General features: G+C 37.7%; 1 protein-coding gene across 1 annotated transcript in view; it reads left to right on the top strand.

Moving 5' to 3' along the window:
* Positions 1-6,126: 6,126 nt before the first annotated feature.
* LOC6653305 (E3 ubiquitin-protein ligase Ufd4) overlaps positions 6,127-20,151 on the top strand; it is a 79,008-nt gene continuing 64,983 nt past the window's right edge. Inside the window, exon 1 of the mRNA XM_002075644.4 lies at positions 6,127-6,283. The gene's annotated coding sequence lies outside the window, so the exon portion shown is untranslated. The remainder of the gene's footprint in view (positions 6,284-20,151) is intronic.

Here is a 20,151-nt window from a genome sequence, read left to right as displayed (position 1 = left end):
ACCCACCGTCAGCTCCTCACATGGGAGGAGACTGGGAGCGCTTGGTGCGTTCCGTCAAAACCGTGTTATACCGTATAACACCAAATCAAAAATTTTCAGATGAAAGTCTTCTTACCGCCATGGCAGAGGTGGAAATGACAGTCAACTCCAGGCCCCTGACATACGTGTCCCTGGACGACGAAGATCAAGAAGCTCTTACGCCAAATCACCTGTTGCTTGGCTCATCAAATGGAGAAAAACCGATTTGCGATCCGGAACAAATCGACTATAAATGGTCGTTCCGCCAGAGTGAGATGTTCGCCAACCTATTTTGGAAGCGCTGGGTCAAAGAGATGCTACCAAACATAACACGAAAGTCCAAGTGGCATAAAAAAGTAGGCGACATCGTACTTATAGTGGACGAAAATCAGCGTCGTAATACCTGGACAAAGGGTCGAGTGGTCGAAGTGACCACCGCAGAGGATGGTCAAGTCCGCCAGGCGAAGGTACAAACACAATTAGGTGTCCTCTCCAGACCAGCAGTAAAGTTAGCAGTCCTCGATGTCAGAAAAGATGAAGCAAGCTCCAGTGGCTCGCTTGCTGGGAGGGGAATGTTGCCGAAATTCGGGCCTGCGAATAAACTTTGTACCACTGTACTACAAAACGGCACTTTGTCTGAACAAACATAATGACGCTCTTTAAAAACTCTAAAACTCTCTCTCTCATCTTACTCTTGCGGTACTTTATTATACATAAGTAGACACATAAGCGCGAAAAATACGCAGCTGCATTGATCTAAGTACATACATAAGAACCGCGTGTTCAGTTGTTTTTTCGTAGCCAAGAGGCCAAGACTAGAGTAAGTGAAATGAGATTGTACAATTATTAGTTATAAGAAATTTGTAAAATAACATGAAATTACTTACAGAATTAAAAAGCTTACCGCTTACCGCTTCCCGCTTACCGCTTACCTAACCAAAGGAATTAATGGATTAAATTTATTTCAAAGGCACTGGCGGAGCTAGATTAACTAGTCGAACGAGCAACACATATATTCCACGAACTTCGCAATTTGTTTTGTGAAAACGAAGAGCGTAACGACGAAAGCAGCGACGAATCTGACGACCAAGATGGTAACGAAAGTGCCGCTCTCAGTAGTGTGTACAATGATGCAGAAGAAAACGTTGAACAGAAAGAGAAAGAGAATTCACAAAGATGTAAGAGAAACGGTGCAGACGAAAAACGTTATAGTGATATTTCTATGCGTTTTGGTATGAACTTTCGTGACATAGAGGACACAATTAGAACATTCGATCGAACAAATTCAATTGGAATTGAGGAATGGCTTTCAGAATTCGAAGATCAGGCTGTTTTGATGGACTTTAATGACCTTCAAAAATTAGTTTTTGCAAAAAAGTCGCTAAGAGGCAATGCCAAGCTATTTGTTTTCAGTGAAAGAGGTATTAATTCTTGGTCAATACTCAAAAATGCATTATTAAGCGAGTTTAGGCAGACCGTATCGAGCAAAGAATTACATAAACAACTGAGTGAAAGAAAGCGAAACAAAGGTGAAAATGTGCAAGAATATTTTTATAAATTGAAAGACATTGCATTGCGCGGTAGAATCGAAGACCAAGCTCTAATTCAATATATAATCGACGGCATAGATGAACGTGAAACTAATAAATCGGTTTTATACGGTGCTAATGACTTAAAAAAATTTAAATCAAAACTAAGAAGCTATGTGTGAAAAATTCAAAGCAGTCGACCGCAGTGTTTTTGTTAAAAAGATGGCAAGTAACGGAATATCCAAAAATAAAGAAGTCAGCTGTTATAGTTGTGGACATAAAGGCCATATAGCAAGTGATTGCAGCAATAAAGACAAAGGTCAAAAATGTTTTAAGTGTAACCAATTTGGGCATATTGCCAGTAAATGCAGTCAAGTTAAACAAAAAGATGAACAAAAAGTGAATGCGAATACTCTACAATGTCAAAGTAAAATTACGAGTAAAACAATGTTAATAGAGAATATAAATTGTTCGGCTTTATTTGATACAGGCAGCAAATTCAATGTTATGCGCGAAGACTTATTCAAAGAACTAAGTGAGCAAAAACTTTTGTCGTGCAGTGCAAGTCTTATTGGATTTGGCGGTGATCGTGATGAAAATCAAGTTAGACCAATTGGACATTTCAAAAAAATCAATTAAAATCGATAATGATGACTATGTTCTTGACTTTTATGTTGTTCCGATGAAGTGTATGGATATTAAAATAATCATTGGTGAACAGATTTGCCTTCTTGCCGAATTAATTTTTAATCGTTATGGTCTAACAGTGCGTAAATATGTCGAGAATGAGATCGAGATTTCGAAATTGAATATAATGAAAATTGAAGCTATCGCGAATAATGACGAAATAAATATAGATCAAGCTGCGGGTGAAAAAGCAAAAATTGAAGTGCGAGAATTAATTGAAAACTATAAGCAGGTTAAAACAAAGTCAACCCAATATTTTCGCGTCCGCGCAGACTACCGTTTCAAGAAACAAAAATAGTCGACGAACAAATTGAAGAGTGGATAAACAACGATGTAATTGAAGAACCTAATTCTGAGTTTACAAGTCCTGTAGTCCTTGTCAAAAAGCGTGACGGCTCACCGAGACTTTGTATTTATTTTAGACGCATCAATAAGGTAATTGTAAAAGATCGTTTCCCCTGCCTCTTATTGAAGACCAACTTGATAGACTCCAAGATGCAAAGGTATTCAGTACAATAGATCTGAAAAACGGATTTTTTTACGTACCAGTGGCCGAATCAAGTAAGAAGTACACATCGTTTGTGACTCAGAATGGCCAATATCAATTTAAGAAAGTACCTTTTGGGCTCTCCAATTCGCCTGGTGTGTTTCAACGGCACATTAACGCAATATTTCGACCCCTTACTCGCCGAGGTATTGCACTTCCCTACATAGACGACGTAACAATTCCAGCAATCATGAAAAAGAAGCTGTTTTAAATTTAAAAGAAGTCATTACTACCTGCAAAGATTATGGACTGGAACTCAACATTAAGAAGTGTCATTTTTTGAAAAGACGAATCCAATTCTTAGGACATATTATTGAAAAACAGATGTTGTATCCGACAACCGAAAAGTTGAAGTCGTTTCTAAATTCAAAATTCCTCAGACACCTAAGCAATTGCAAAATTTTTTGGGTTTAAGTGGGTATTTCAGAAAATTTATACCCAACTACGCAATCATTGCAAAGCCATTAACAGACTTGTTGAAATCCAATAATAAATTCTATCTAGGTGCAGCAGAAGAGTATGCTATCAATTTATTAAAGAAGAAGTTGACCGAAAATCCAGTTTTAAAGATATATAACCAGAAGTACGAAACCGAAGTTCATACAGATGCTTCAATATGTGGATTTGGTGCAGTCCTATTGCAAAAATCAAACGAAGACGACGAATTACACCCTGTTTATTTTATGAGTAAGAAGACTACAGATGCACAGCGCAAGTATTCGAGTTATGAGCTGGAAGTTCTAGCAGTCATTGAGGCCTTGAACAAGTTTAGAGTTTACCTATTAGAGATCAATTTTCGTTTGATAACTGACTGCAATGCTTTTACGAAGACACTTGATAAGCAAAGTTTGTGCACAAGAGTTGCAGGTTGGGTCTTATTTCTACAAGAGTATAATTTCAAAGTTGAACATCGTCCTGGAACACGTATGAAGCATGTAGACGCCCTGAGTAGATATCCAATATTAACAATAACTGAAGATAGTTATGAAGACGAACAACTTAAAGCTAATAAGCAAGTACTTACCGATAAAAAGCAGTCCTATGACAACTATTTTTTAAAGTCAGATGTTTTGTACAAGCTTGTAAATGACGTCGAATTAATTGTAGTACCAAACAGTATGCAGAAACAAATAATTAGCCGAGCACATGACAGAGGTCACTTCGCAATCAAAAAGACTAAGGAGTTGATTTGCAAGGATTATTATATACCAAACATCGAGGATAACATCGAGAAATACATAATCTGCTGTATACCGTGTATCATGAGTAATCGCAAAAGAGGTAAGCAGGAGGGTCTGCTACATCCACTTCAAAAAGAAGACGTCCCGTTGCACACATCATGTAGATTTTTTGGGTCCCCTTGACTCGACGTATAAGAATTATAAGCATATCCTAGCCGTAATTGACTCATTCACTAAATTCTGTTGGCTATCCGACGAAGTCAACAACTGCAAACGAAGTTATAGCAAAGCTGTCTACACAGAGTTCGATTTTCGGAAATCCTTCAACAATTATTTCGGATAGAGGTCCTGCTTTCACCGCAGATATCTTTATTCAGTATGGCCGAGATGAAAACATTAAATTGGTGAAGACGACAACTGGTCTACCCCGGTTAAACGGACAAGTTGAGAGGTTGAATGCAATTATAATTTCAGTACTATCTAAGCTCAGCATCGACGATCCAACGAAATGGTACAAACACATATGCAGAGTCCAACAAGCAATAAATTCCACATATGCTAGAAGTATTAATTCCACACCTTTCGAGCTGCTAATAGGAGTAAAGATGCGAACCAAAGACGATGATCAGCTAATAAAAATAATTAATGATGAAACCATAGCTACATTAAACAACGACCGCAACGAACTACGATGTAAACCCAAGACGCAGATCCTGAAGATGCAAAACGAGAATAAGAAGTCATACAATTTGAGACGTAAACCAGCCAAACATTACGACGTTGGTGATCTAGTCGCCATAAAGCGAACACAATTTGGCGCCGGCCTAAAATTGAAGCCAAAGTTTTTGGGCCCATACCAAGTTGTTAAAGTAAAGCAAAACAATGCATATGATGTACTAAAGATGGGAAGTTCAGATGGTCCAAAGAATACGTCAACGTGTGCTGAATATATGAAGCCATGGTCAACAGACTATGTTGATGATGACGACGGCGTATTCGGGCCGAATGCTTAGTCAGGACGGCTGGATGTGGGGTTAAGTTGGCAACGCCGAATGGCCAGACCACCTCAAAACAGCTCTTTAACGACGGAGTGGCAAGCGATCCATATGAGACGAGATGGCAAGCGACCCACAAAAACGACGATGTGGCAATGCTGCTACGAGACGACGAAGAAGAACTTTTTTAAGACGAGCCAACGACGAAAAGACGTGTTTTAAAGATGTATTAAAGACGAAAGACGTGTATTAAAAGAAGTAAAGAAGTGTTAAAGACGAAAGACGTGTAAAGACGAATGAGAATCGACGCTCTCATTAAAAACTCAAAGACGAAACAATTACCATTCAATTCAATCAATTTATAGTTACTAAAACCTAATTATAATCTAAAATAAAACCTATTACCATTTAACTAAATATAAATCAAACGGGACTACTTATTTCTACGGAATCGGAGCCTAGTCCCACATGTATGTATACACATCCATACATATGTACATATGTCTGTATGCGTATGTCTTACAGGTATCCTGGGGGTAGGTTTCCAACTAAATGGAACATATATTTAATATGTGTATATATACATATTTATAAACCCTTCTGCGGTATTGTATCTAATGGAAAAATAATAGAATTAAATACATATGTAATCAATTCAGATGATATATTGTTGTCAAACGTGAAATACAAATACATATATACATAGTTGTATGACTGAAAGTTCGATGCCACAAAAAATGTTGTATGACATCTCGATCTTTGGCAAATTAAGAATCTGCAGGTAAACTTATGCCCAAATTGGGCTGAAATTTTTGGTCCGTTGTAAAATTTTTTTTAATTTTGTCTTGTTTGTGTCTGTTGGAAGGTGAAATGGATGGTAAATTTCAGTACGGCAAAACCTTTTGTACCATCCCGTAAAGAGATGGTTAAAGGTCGGCAGTGGGAATCGGTCTTTAATGCACAATCCTTCAAAGAGATGTGGGATGGTATATGGGCTTTAAATGACTTCTTTAAACGAAAGGGAACATGGTTTCATGGTATTGGTCTAAAGAATTAGAACTCTAATTGTCCACCAACCAATTTCCAAATCAATCGATACTATCGATAGTCCCTATCGATGGACTTGCAGCTCTAGTATATACATAAGTATTTATTTGTTATAAAATTCCGTGTTTGACGAAATACAAGTATATTTAATTTTGATTTAGGAAATAAATTTTTAATGTGAGTTGGGCAATGAAATCAACGGTTCATTTATTTGCTTGAATCGCATATGACTGCGTGATATTAGGACACGGCAATACAAGTTATATTAACTTGTGCAAAGTATGTTCATCTATGTATATACATATAAGTAACATTTAAGTTTTGAGTTTTATTTAGGCGTATTTAAATGTATATAAAAATTAATGTATTGTATATAATTATCCATCGGTTAGTCAGTTTGTGTTTTATGTAAATATGTTGACTATGTATGTATGCATGTACATATATGAAATTAAATGATACATAGCCGTATACACTCATATATGTACATACATATGTATACATCCGTAGATTTATTTATGCATAACTATAAACGTATATAGTACATATGTATGTACATATGTATGTATAATTTGTAAGCATGAGAGTAAATCAATATATCTATATATGTACATAAGTACATACAATTGGATATGCACTTTTTTTTTTTAATAACGGTTATCATAAGTATTATCTTCTTGTAAGAGCTTTATGTAATTCACATATGCATACATATGTATGAACCTCTGCATATGTAAGTAATTTAAGCACACAACTCTTCGTTCGCCCAATCTTGTGCGTTATTCTGGGAAACAGTATATTAAATTAAATCAGAGGGTCGGGGCTAACTTCGAACGTGTAAATGTTTGTATACCCTTGCAAGTTTTTTTTGTTACTCTTCCCTTCCCTAAAGCCGACAACTAAAAAAAAAGTTTATACATACAGTCAAGGAATAATTCTAAAAATCTAAAAATTAAAAAAATTATGTCATAATTTAGAAGACCGAAAATTAGCTCTATGCGAGAAAAAAATAATTCAAAAAAAAAAAGAGAGTCTTGAAAAATACAAAAAATCATTGTTATTTTACGTTATTAAGAGGAGGGATTTCGGTGTATGTAGACTTTTTTCCCATCACTTTTTCTGTTTTTTGTCAATAAAATTTAAATTGTTGTTTAAAATTTTTTGGAATTTTTTTTTCTTGCTTTAAGTTACCTTTCGGTACTCTAAATTATGACATGCTTACATTTTTAATTTTTATTGCAAAAAGCCGAATTATAGCGAAATTGGAGGTGTATGTTGACTTTATTCCTTGACTGTATATAAAAATTCAAATGCTTGCGAAAGAACAGACATAGCATAGAAGATAAGTTTTCGTTCAAAGTTACTGTTTCCCAACGATCGTTTTTATGGGAACTATATGATATAGTCACCAGAACTTGATCAAATTTGGTACAGTCGTTTATAGGTAAAATAAACTCACCAATATTAAATTTCACGAAAATAGCTCAGAAGTTATTTAGAAAAGTCACAGTTCGTGACTTTGCCGTTTGTATGGTAGCTAAATGATATAGTGGCCTCATCCGGCGGAATCTAAGATATTTCAGATCTCTAGGTCTTACGGAGATCCCGTCGATCCAGACGGACGGACGGACATGGCTATTTGAACTCGTAGATAATGGCTATATAAGGTCGGAGATGCTTCCTTCTCTTCTAGGCGTTGCACACTTTTGACCAAAATTAAAATACCCTTTTGGTAAGGGTCTAAAAATGAATGCATATGTATGTACAGGGACTCAACTTTTTGATCATGCAACTAAACTAAAATGTTAACACGAGCTAAAACACAAAATTTAAAAGTTATTTCGATAATTTTTTTAAGCAGATAAGTATTGATGTGTCAGATATTCTATAACATATGTTTTTAAAGATGTTTCACAAGTAAACTCTCTTTTATTTTTAACCCCTTGGGATTGCTATTATAATTTCGGATTTTGTTATTTTATTTCCACATTGCACGTGTGGTCTTATTGCCTATATTGTGAGTGTGCCCGTCCTCTATTCAGTATATTATACTCTTTTAGTGTGACCAAAATCGGTTATCGTGGGAATAATTCACTTGGAAATGAGCCGGCTTATTAAAATATTCTTAGAGTCTACACACTATACAAATACGCAACAAAAAAACAAAAACAAAACCAAGTGATAAATTAGTTGACTCTAACTAGAATTGAACTTGCGGTGTTATTTTAAAAGTCCCTAATGTCCAAAAGATACTAATTCTATGTAAATCGATTTATTGGGTGTTCCCCACTTAAAAATATGTTGGACAGAAAATAACGAACCATTTTTTTAAATAAAAATTGTGTCTCTTCATTGCATGAGTTTGGCTACTAACTTTTAAAATTTTCTTCAGGGAAAAAGGAGATATCAATAAAAGCAAGGATGAAATCCTACAAGAGCTATCCATTTCAGTAGCACTTTGGTCGGTAATTATTCAAAGATAAGAAAGAGAAGACCCCCAGGCGAGTAGTCTATAGTGGGGGCACACATGCTGCGGGAAATCCTAAGACAAATTAAGTGTTATCTTCCGAAGAGTCTGTAAACCCGTCGAATTTTCCAAAGTTTTTGCTTTTAATCTACTACTATGGGAATACCAAAGAAAAAGAAACTCTATTGACTCAAAAACAATTTCGGTGTTTTTAATGCACTCCAAAATTTTAGTCTAAATAAAAAAGACTGCGTTTGCAAAAAATTGTGTAGGGCTCTCAGTCGCCTCAGAGACGACCATTTACAATCATATTGCTATAACTTTGTTCTAATAGCAATAAATACTAAGTTGCAACAACAAAGTGCATAATTTTTGGAAAAGCCATGTCCACCAATTCAGGCCCAAGCTCTCTCGATCCCCACCAGCAACAGCTACAAGAACTAATTGTACGACAACAACGTCAGCGTCGACTCTCGGACCAACGCAACAACGCGTACTTTTCTGTGGTGTCGCCGACCCCACTGAATGCTACCGTAAGCAATAACAGCGAAAATGCAAGCCGCTCAGCAATAAACAGCAATTTACCGTGGAGAGAGCAGTGTGCTTCTCCATTAATATCGATAACTGGGTCACCGATTGCACCGACCAGCACTGTCAGCTCGTTGACAGCAACTATCGCAACGTCTGCCGAAGTATTGACCTGCTTCAAGCCGTCAACGACAAGTCGCCCAGAGTCAGCCACACCAATAAACCCGACGCCTTCTGTCTGAACTGGAATGAAAAGATATATTAAAACAGGTAAGCGGAAGCTAAGCCCGCAAAAGAAAAAAAGTGGCAATACCTCGAAAATAAATAAACCAAATGAACGAGTAGCACTCCTAAGCGGGAATCGTTTTAAAATTCTTGACGATCAGCAAGACGATCAAGCCGGCGCTGTAGATAAAGTTAAATCGGCTAGACCACCCCCTTTATACATCCCTGGTGCCAACTGCAGCGCCCTGATTTCGAAGCTAGTAGAAACAGTAGGGGCAAATAACTTTGTTGTAACCCCTCTCAATAGGGGTAACATTAAAGAAATAAAATGTCAAACCCAAACTGAGGACAATTTCCGAATCATCGAAAAGTACCTCCGTAATGCTAACATCAACTTCTATACCTACCAACTAAAAAGCAGTAAAGGGCTCCAGGTTGTGTTAAAGGGGATTGAGCCATCGGTCCCTACTCAAGAAATAGCAGACGCGTTGGTCGAAAAAGGGTTTGCGGTCAAGTCCGTTGTCAACATCATCAACAGGAACAAAGTCGCACAACCGCTCTTTAAAATCGAGCTCCAACCAGATGCAAAGCGGTCGAAACCAAATGAATTGTACCCAATCTACAACCTTCAGCTTCTATTGCACAGAAGAATCACCGTAGAGGAGCCCCATAAGAGATACCAACCACCGTAGTGTAAAAACTGCCAGGAATACAACCACACCTCTAACAATTGCATTCTTAGGTCAGTGTGTGTTGGCTGCGGCGAACATCATAAAGATGGCATTTGCACCAAGGACAGAAACAACGTCGCACTAAGACCATGCAGTAACTGTGGAGGGAACCATACGGCCAACTACAGAGGATGTCCTGTCTTCAAGGATCTTAAATCACACCTAAAAGGGCGCAAACCCCCAGCTGAACCAAAAATCACCTTCAACGCCTCCAAAACTACAGTGGAGGTATTCTTCGCCAAGGCTGTTAGATTATCTAACATGCCTGCTACAACCAGTCCTAGTGTATGCTTCGCTAGTGTGCTCCGAACTGGACAGACGGAGCCCGCATAAGAGACTCCGTCGCTCCACCATCTACAGAATCCGCCACCTAGCGCACCAGAACTTGGCCAGCAAACTCCAAGTGCTTTAGAGGCCCTATTGATCTCACTTAATCACCTTTATGTCGTTCATTCAAAACTGCATGCAGGAATTGATGCGGAATCAAAACCTGCTTATCCAGAAGCTTATCGATAATAAACAATGGCTTCCCTACGTCTATGTCTTTGGAATGCTAACGGCATCTCCAAGCACAAAAATGAACTACTACTTTTCATAGATTCTCGTGAAATCGACGTCATGCTGATATCGGAAACACATCTAACATCAAAAAATAGTTTTCAATCAAACTATACCTTCTAAGTAACAAACCATCCAGACGGAAAAGCTCATGGCGGGGCTGGTATCCTAATCAGAGATCTGCTTCATTGCAGCAGGGGACTATAACGCCAAACATACGCACTAGGCATCTTGACTGGCAAATTCTAAAGGCAAGCAGTTGTGCAATAATCAACCCACTCACTAAGATGGATTGTGTCTCACCGGGTAAGCCTACTTACTGGCCCAGAGACTCACAGAAAGTGCCTGACTTGATTGATTTTGCAGTAACCAAGAGTATCCCGAGTAATCGGATCACTGCGGGTACACTGCTAGATTTAACTTCCGATCACTCTCCAGTGCTCTTCACACTATTAACAAGACCTCAAGTTCTTGATCGTCCATATAGGCTTACAAACAACAAAACAAATTGGCTTAAATTTAAAATGTACATGAGTGCCCACATTGACTGTTCACCGAAACTGGATGCTGCAGACGACATTGACATGTGCGTCTCTGTACTTGAGTGAATGATGGAAGCTGCAGCAAGAGTATCTACTCCACATGCCACTTCTTACACTAAACCTGTTGACAGGCCTACGAACCGGCGGATAGAACAATTAGTAACGGAAAAACGAAGTGTACGAAGAGAATGGCAGAATTCTTGCTCACCAGCAGCAAAACTTCGCCTAAGGCATGCTAATCGCAACCTCTCCAAGGCGTTAAGACAAGAGGAAAGCTAGAAAAGCTTAGTCCAACCAGCACTAAACATCCTCTGTGGAAAGCCCACCCAACTTTAAGCGCTCCTACAGAGACAATTTCACCTATATGGAGTCCAACCGGTGGATGGGCCCGCAGTGACGAAGAGAGCGCATCCGTATTTGCCACACATCTTAAAATGGTTTTCCAGCCAAATCCAACATCAAACTCATTTGTACTTCCCCCTTCGAGCACATTAACGGAAAGTGAGTACTCGGAACTCCAATCGGACGAGATCACTGCAGTTATTTAAAACCACATAAAGCCGAAAAAAGTCCCTGGCCATGACCTAATCACACCGAAAATGATCCTAGAACTCCCTATCATCGCCATACAATACATCTGCAAACTGTTCAACGCTATAATAAGAATTGGCTACTTCCCAAGAACATGGAAAAGGTCCACTATCATCATGATTCCGTGGTATATACGGAACGACAACATTCAAAATGATCTAAATATACTTAGCGTAAAATCTGAAATAAGTAGTCAACAACTAAAGTATTCTGCGAAACTGGATGCACACCCAAATGTTCTTGCCAATTCCCTTACGCGAACTAATAATAGAACTCGTCTTAAAAGAAATGACAGACCAACCCAATAACAATTTATTAGGGCCGCCTGCAGGATTTATCTTAAGTACTAGACTAAGAAAAATATCTCAAACTTTTTGTTAGGCTCTAATTTAAGACTAGATTCAACAAATATACCTATTAAACGTTAAAAAAAAAATTTAAAAAATTTCAGCTTTAATTCGGTAAAAATACAAGAACTTCAGTTTTAATTAAAAATCAGTTGGTTCAATGAATTTAAAAACCAGAACAGATATCGAAACGACTTCCATTCAAATTAAAATCAAACTCAGCTGTCGATATGCTCTGTCATGGAACTCTATGACGGCTGATAAAGTAGGAGAGGGTTAACAAATTGATGTCGGATTCAATGTAGTTCATGATCTTTCAATTTTGGACCTTGAATTCAGTAAAAGAGGGGATGATAGGGAAAAAATAACTCCGGAGGATAAATTTCTACACATTTCAAGCCCCAGGCATGCTTCAAAAAGAGTTAAAAAGATGGTTTACTGGTCAAAAATTGAACTTTAAGATTGGTCACGATCATTACCTATGCGTATTGATCACTTTCGGATAGATGTAAAATTCAAAATTTCAAGTAGACAGCGTTGCTTGGGAGAGTTTTTAAAAAAATCTTGACCAGATACAAAAAAGTTTGGATAAATTTAGTATGAAGCATGCCTAATCGTATTCGAGATGTTTTGGGTTTCAAAAATAGCGTCAGAAAATATTACAAAATAAATACAAAATATCAAAGAAGCTAACTTTGGCTGTGCCAAAGCTCATATACCCTTGCTGTCCTTGGCAATAATATTTTTACATTTTGAAATTTCTTTCCCTGCAACTCAATTCATCAATACACAAACAAAACATTATTACTCTTTTTATTACAATGTTTTCGTCCTCTTCCATCATTCCCTAAGCAAATCACGTCACGTATACACATACAGTTCATATGGCGTTGCGTCTGTGTGTGTATGCATGTGCTCTGTTGATTTGATGATGACGTAGCAGGCTTCAAGTAGTGATGCTGGCAGCGGTTGAACCGATTTATATCGACTGTAACTTGTGTTTTATTTATGCGATTAGATTCTGAGATTTTATATCTAATACTATCATATTGGTAAATTTCATGAGGATACTCCAATTTTTGCAAAAATGTATCTTCCAGAGCTATATGATATAGTGGTCCGATCCTGATAAATTTCATAGCACAGAAACAATGTCAGCCCGAAAGCTCTTAAGATGGCTGAGTAAAACGCATACGCAGGGAGGGACAGACAGACATGGCTATATATCAACTCAGCTTCTCATGCTGATCAAAAATATATATACTTTATGGGGTGTGAAACGTCTCCTTTTTATTATACCTTCTGCAAGGGTATAAAAATGTATGTGGCCTCAACTAATTAATCATACGCCATTTTTCTGATTTCACTTAATATTTTTTTATTATGACAGTAAATCTCCAATATTATCTTCTTTACTACACCTGAAATATCAATACTTTCTGACCTAATCAGAAAAACTTGATAAAAGACTTATATTATTTAAATTTTCTTTGTAATAGACCTTAGGTATAGTTGCGTGATCAAAAAGTTCAGTCACTGTATGTACTGTGGCGGCCACGAATTTAAGCCTTTTTTTGACTTTAGTTCTGATTTTCTCGTCTTCTAAATAATGGTATAATTTACAAATTGAAGAAAAAATTATTTTATTAAGTTACTTGGGATCCGAGAAAATTAGAGCTAGAGTAAAAAAAAAAAAGCGTCAAAAATTCATGGCCGCCGTGAGAAGAGTTTCGGTGAAAAGTGATTACGTTAGATTTTAATAGATTAAACTGGCACCAGGATTGAACATTTTTTACACGTTGACTGCCAACTACGAGATACCTCGTAGTATGATTTCCCTTCTAGGAAGCCAACTACTAGTGGGCGCAAAAGAAGTCATACATTGTTGTTTGGCTCTTATTTTTTTTTCTAAATGAAAAGTTCGATTTTGGTTTTTGATTATGTTTATTTATACCTTTAGAATTAATTGTGTTAAGTCCAGAAGATGATATCGGACAAATAGGCGCCGTCACAATTGATTGCTATACGGGCATTTTCCATCACTTCGGCGAGCGTTTCGGGCGATAAATTCTCGCATTCGTGTCGGATATTTTCCTTGAGGGCATTCAAGGTCTCAGACTTGTTGATGTAAACATGGGACTTCAAAAAACCCCATAAAAAGAAGTCCGGGACCGTTCAATCGGGCGATCTGGCGGGCCAGTGCAAATCGCGAAATAAGGCGACCGGAAACGCCGCGTCAGAATTATTCCGCGTTCTTGGGGAGTGTATCGCTCCATGGCTTATTCACTTGTATTCTGTATCTGTCTAGTCCACAAATGTCAAAACAGATTTGACATTGGCGGCCATTTGCAAAAATGAGAGCATCTTCCAATAGGGTGATTTCTTTTGCTCCACTTTGTACAAGTTATCTCTTTCTACCTAAAACTACCACTTTTTGTGTAGCTACGAGTTTTATAATAGTGTTAGTATCGATAAATGGGAAAAGAAACACATTTTGGGTTTGGCTTCCGTGACCTTTTCCTATCCATATTGGGTCCTTGATAATTATAACAGTAATTTTAGAGAATGTTTATAAATCTGAAAAGAAAGAAAATAATAATAAAATTATGATAAATTTAATAAATATTAATAACTAAGAAACAAAATACTATAGAAAGCAAAAGTTATGTTTTTTTTTTTAGGAAAAAAAGGACCTACCTAGTACCTCGTAGCGAGTTCTTTCCCAGACGCCAACTACGAGATAACTCCTAGGTCCTTTTTATCCTTTAAAAAACATAATTTTTCATGATACCAATGATCTAGAAATAGAGTTTTTAGTAATATAATGTGAAAAAATCAAAATTTCATTTTTGGCCAGTTTTCTGAAAATGGCCTTGGCAGTCAACGTGGGAATATCTTGTAGCCGACCGAATTAATCTATTTGTTTATAGGTGACTCAAAGTTATACATCGTAGAATTAGCAAAAAAAAATCAAATTATTTATGGTCAGAGGAAAACTGAAGCTTGCAACGATGAAGATGATTCTCTTAGTATTAAGCACCATGAATTTTTAAGCAGCGACTGTATACAGGGAAAAATCTCGGAACCGACGTTTTGTTTAAAACTTCTTATAGTATCTAGTCTTTACATTTTCAAGCTGTTAAACTGCTCCTGTCTACCAAGATGCACACAAATATCAAGGAGTCAATTAACAAATACGAAGAGTATCATAAAAGAAGCGATCAGCTGATTTAATATCTATACAATTGTACATACAGTAGGGCAAAAAAGTATTCGTCTCTAGGGGTAACCTATATTTGTACTCGTTTTTGCTGTATAAATAAAATATGGATGGCTTAAATAAAATATTTATCTAACTCAATTTAACTTAATTTTATTTAAAAGTTCAATTCTTCAGATTTTTTATTTTACCAAAACAAAAAAATTAACAAAATTTAATTCCCCAGAAGTATTTTCCTCTTCAAGTCTTTCTTTTAAATCTAGATACTAAAACTAATTCTAATATTAAGTATGCAAGCCCTTATTATCTAAATTGGCTTTCAAACGTCGGGGCATCGATTCCACCAGCTTGCGGCATTTCTCCTTCGGAATTTTTGATCATTCTTTTAGCAAAACTACATTTAGTTCGTTTTTAGAGGAAACCTCCTGGACTTTGTACAGATCAAGCATTCACAACGAAAGAGAAACTGCATATAAAGATGAGAGTGCATTCAAAAAGAAAAAGAAACAAGAACAAGCAAGATAAGTAAAACAACAAAACTGTTTAAGCAAGTTATTACAAACTTACAAAACTTATTTAAATGATAAACAAAGGAATTTTCATAAACTTCAGATCAGATAAAATCAGATAAAACTGATTTTCTCCAAGACTAACAAAACTAAAGCTACCAGAGTACGTAAACTTGTTTAATATGCGCGCAGGTTATGATTATTTAAAATTTTTGTCACTCCTACTTCTGCTACTACAACTAAGAAAATCCTATTGCCACCAATTAGTCGAATTAATTTCTGCCGACTTACCAATTTTTTTTTTTAAGACCGAAATATAAATGTTCAAATTTTAAAAAAATTCAATGAAAATTGAAGTAGAATTTAAAAAGAATTTAAAAGACATATTCACTTGAAGGTTAATACAGATTTTACATTTTCTGACTCTTCTAGCTCAAATGTTATTCTATTCGCTTAACTTTTATTTTTGAGAGTCCCGTTCAACACTTTTTGAAAAAATATCGTGATAGGGAAAAATTAGGAAAGAAGAAAGTATAAGGCGGGAAAAAATTACCAAGTGAATGGCAGAATCGTATTATATGGGAGACCCACCACGATCGCTTCAAAAATGATGTAGAAATTGCATCTGAATTGGAGCAAAGATTTGCAAACAAATTCCGACACAACCCATTCAACGTTTTTCCAGGGAGATGGGTTTAATGGCAAGTACATCAGCCGATTGGCCGAAAAATTCTTTTCAGTAGTCTTGGGGCGATCATTGAGTAGTTTACAAAGATATGATCAAGAACCTATATTTCCGTAAAGTATATATATTCTTGATCAGCATGAGTCGAAATATCCTAGTCCGTCAGTGCGTATGCGCTTTACTCAGCCACCTTAAAAGCTATCGGGCAGAAATTTTTTCTGTGCTTTTTATTACCTGCTTCAGATCAAGTATGAAAAATCTATCGGATCGTACCACTGTATCATACAGTTACATACGAAAAGAAAAAAGCAATTTGAAAATTGCTATAAAACATGAGATCCCAAAATTTCAATTTGATGGGATACCTAGAACACATGTTACAATCAATATAAATCGGCTCTACTCAAGCGCTGCCGGCAGCGCTGGCAGATCGGATCTCTTAATCATATAGCCCATTAAAACGCAAAAGTCATGAACTGTGACTTTTCCCAACAACTTTGTTATTTTCTAGACTATTGTCATTAAAATGATGTTCTATATATATCTGTTATTGACTATACCAAATTTAATAAAGATCGAATGACTTTATCAAATAGCTCCCATATGAACGATCTGTCGAAAACTGTGACTTATGTATAACTTCTTTACCTAACTTAGCTTTTGATTGAATTGTCAACAAAAAAATTATAATTCTCAATTTAACATAGGTAGTAGTAAGACTAGGATAAGAGTTTAAAGCCAAAAAAAAAAAACACCTTTTCAAACATTCATGTGAAGATATCAATTAAAAGCCTGGGGCTATTTCTTTTATATACATGTTGTTAACTGACTTTTGTGGTATTATTAGTTAAATTTTGAATTCTATATACATACAATTTAATTCAACTTCCGCCGTGTACAGACGTGTTTTTTAATGCACTCCGCAAAAATGTAGAGTAAAAATTTGTGTATGGCTCTCAGTCGCCTCAGAGACGGCTATTTACAATCATATTGCTATTAGATTGCTCTAATAGCAATAAATACTAAGTTGCAACAACAAAGTGCGTAATTTTTACAAAAGCCATGTCAACCAATTCGGGCCCAAGCTCTCTCAATCCCCGCCAGCAACAGCTACAAGAACTTAGTGTACCACAACAACGTGAGCGTCGACTCTCGGTCCAACGCAACAACGCGTACTTTTCGGTGGTGTCGCCGACCCTAAAGTGCCAGCCACTCAGCAATCAACAGCAACTTACCGTGGAGAGAGCAGTGTGCTTCTCCATCAATATCGATAACTGGGTCACCGATTGCACCGACCAGCACCGTCAGCTCGTTGACAGCAACTATCGCAACGTCTGCCGAAGTATTGACCTGCTTCAAGCCGTCAACGACAAGTCGCCCAGAGTCAGCCCCTATAGTAAACCCCACGAATTCTGTCCAAACTGGAATGGATAGATATATTAAAATAACTAAGCGGAAGCTAAGCCCGCAAAAGAAAAAAAGTGGCAATACCTCGAAAATAAATAAACCAAATGAACGAGTAGCACTCCTAAGCGGGAATCGTTTTAAAATTCTTGACGATCAGCAAGACGATCAAGCCGGCGCTGTAGATAAAGTTAAATCGGCTAGACCACCCCCTTTATACATCCCTGGTGCCAACTGCAGCGCCCTGATTTCGAAGCTAGTAGAAACAGTAGGGGCAAATAACTTTGTTGTAACCCCTCTCAATAGGGGTAACATTAAAGAAATAAAATGTCAAACCCAAACTGAGGACAATTTCCGAATCATCGAAAAGTACCTCCGTAATGCTAACATCAACTTCTATACCTACCAACTAAAAAGCAGTAAAGGGCTCCAGGTTGTGTTAAAGGGGATTGAGCCATCGGTCCCTACTCAAGAAATAGCAGACGCGTTGGTCGAAAAAGGGTTTGCGGTCAAGTCCGTTGTCAACATCATCAACAGGAACAAAGTCGCACAACCGCTCTTTAAAATCGAGCTCCAACCAGATGCAAAGCGGTCGAAACCAAATGAATTGTACCCAATCTACAACCTTCAGCTTCTATTGCACAGAAGAATCACCGTAGAGGAGCCCCATAAGAGATACCAACCACCGTAGTGTAAAAACTGCCAGGAATACAACCACACCTCTAACAATTGCATTCTTAGGTCAGTGTGTGTTGGCTGCGGCGAACATCATAAAGATGGCATTTGCACCAAGGACAGAAGCAACTTCGCACTAAGACTATGCAGTAACTGTGGAGGGAACCACACGGCCAACTACAGAGGATGTCCTGTCTTCAAGGATCTTAAATCACACCTAAACGGGCGCAAACCCCCAGCTGAACCAAAAATCACCTTCAACGCCTCCAAAACTACAGTGGAGGTATTCTTCGCCAAGGCTGTTAGATTATCTAACATGCCTGCTACAACCAGTCCTAGTGTATGCTTCGCTAGTGTGCTCCGAACTGGACAGACGGAGCCCGCATAAGAGACTCCGTCGCTCCACCATCTACAGAATCCGCCACCTAGCGCACCAGAACTTGGCCAGCAAACTCCAAGTGCTTTAGAGGCCCTATTGATCTCACTTAATCACCTTTATGTCGTTCATTCAAAACTGCATGCAGGAACTGATGCGGAATCAAAACCTGCTTATCCAGAAGCTTATCGATAATAAACAATGGCTTCCCTACGTCTATGTCTTTGGAATGCTAACGGCATCTCCAAGCACAAAAATGAACTACTACTTTTCATAGATTCTCGTGAAATCGACGTCATGCTGATATCGGAAACACATCTAACATCAAAAAATAGTTTTCAATCAAACTATACCTTCTAAGTAACAAACCATCCAGACGGAAAAGCTCATGGCGGGGCTGGTATCCTAATCAGAGATCTGCTTCATTGCAGCAGGGGACTATAACGCCAAACATACGCACTAGGAATCTTGCCTGGTAAATTCTAAAGGCAAGCAGTTGTGCAATAATCAACCCACTCACTAAGATGGATTGTGTCTCACCGGGTAAGCCTACTTACTGGCCCAGAGACTCACAGAAAGTGCCTGACTTGATTGATTTTGCAGTAACCAAGAGTATCCCGAGTAATCGGATCACTGCGGGTACACTGCTAGATTTAACTTCCGATCACTCTCCAGTGCTCTTCACACTATTAACAAGACCTCAAGTTCTTGATCGTCCATATAGGCTTACAAACAACAAAACAAATTGGCTTAAATTTAAAATGTACATGAGTGCCCACATTGACTGTTCACCGAAACTGGATGCTGCAGACGACATTGACATGTGCGTCTCTGTACTTGAGTGAATGATGGAAGCTGCAGCAAGAGTATCTACTCCACATGCCTCTTCTTACACTAAACCTGTTGACAGGCCTACGAACCGGCGGATAGAACAATTAGTAACGGAAAAACGAAGTGTACGAAGAGAATGGCAGAATTCTTGCTCACCAGCAGCAAAACTTCGCCTAAGGCATGCTAATCGCAACCTCTCCAAGGCGTTAAGACAAGAGGAAAGCTAGAAAAGCTTAGTCCAACCAGCACTAAACATCCTCTGTGGAAAGCCCACCCAACTTTAAGCGCTCCTACAGAGACAATTTCACCTATATGGAGTCCAACCGGTGGATGGGCCCGCAGTGACGAAGAGAGCGCATCCGTATTTGCCACACATCTTAAAATGGTTTTCCAGCCAAATCCAACATCAAACTCATTTGTACTTCCCCCTTCGAGCACATTAACGGAAAGTGAGTACT

The sequence above is a fragment of the Drosophila willistoni genome, unplaced genomic scaffold (assembly GCF_018902025.1).
Source record: "Drosophila willistoni isolate 14030-0811.24 unplaced genomic scaffold, UCI_dwil_1.1 Seg531, whole genome shotgun sequence".
Lineage (NCBI taxonomy): Eukaryota > Metazoa > Arthropoda > Insecta > Diptera > Drosophilidae > Drosophila > Drosophila willistoni.
The sequence above is the reverse complement of the archived record's forward strand: the minus strand, read 5'-3'. Positions and strand labels throughout refer to the sequence as shown.